Below are 530 nucleotides of genomic sequence, written 5' to 3'. Positions count from 1 at the left end.
ACGGCTAGCCCCGCAGCCGACTGTGTGTCTCTGTGTGTGTGCGCGCGTGCGCGTGTGCGTGTGCGTGTGTGTGTATTTATCTATACTGCCGATCGTTGCGTGAAACCTTCGCTGAGAAACGCATATTTTGCTTAGACACGTACGTGACATCTATCAACCTTCAAAAACCGATGTAAGATCTTTTATTTACGATACGCGCAGTATGCATCAGCACCGCCACGACTAACACATGTCAAATGGCTGTCGAGTTTTCTGCGAAGTTTTTTGTACGAATGAGCGCGTCTGAAAATGATATGTTTAATTGATTTCAATGTGAACGAGCACATGAGCACGTTGAGCATTGCCTGTGTGGTGTGCGGGCGTAAAGCCGCAAGTTAATTGCTTTTGTTTTATGTTATTTGATCGTAATTAATCATGTTAATCACTCTGTTTGTTATATACCGGATTTAATTGCGGCGTGACGACGTTGCTGTCGTAGAGAGAGAGAGAGAGAGAGAGAGAGAGAGAGAGAGAGAGAGAGAGAGAGAGAG

The sequence above is a fragment of the Priapulus caudatus genome, unplaced genomic scaffold (assembly GCF_000485595.1).
Source record: "Priapulus caudatus unplaced genomic scaffold, Priapulus_caudatus-5.0.1 Scaffold69, whole genome shotgun sequence".
Lineage (NCBI taxonomy): Eukaryota > Metazoa > Priapulida > Priapulimorpha > Priapulimorphida > Priapulidae > Priapulus > Priapulus caudatus.
This window is presented reverse-complemented; position numbering follows the sequence as displayed.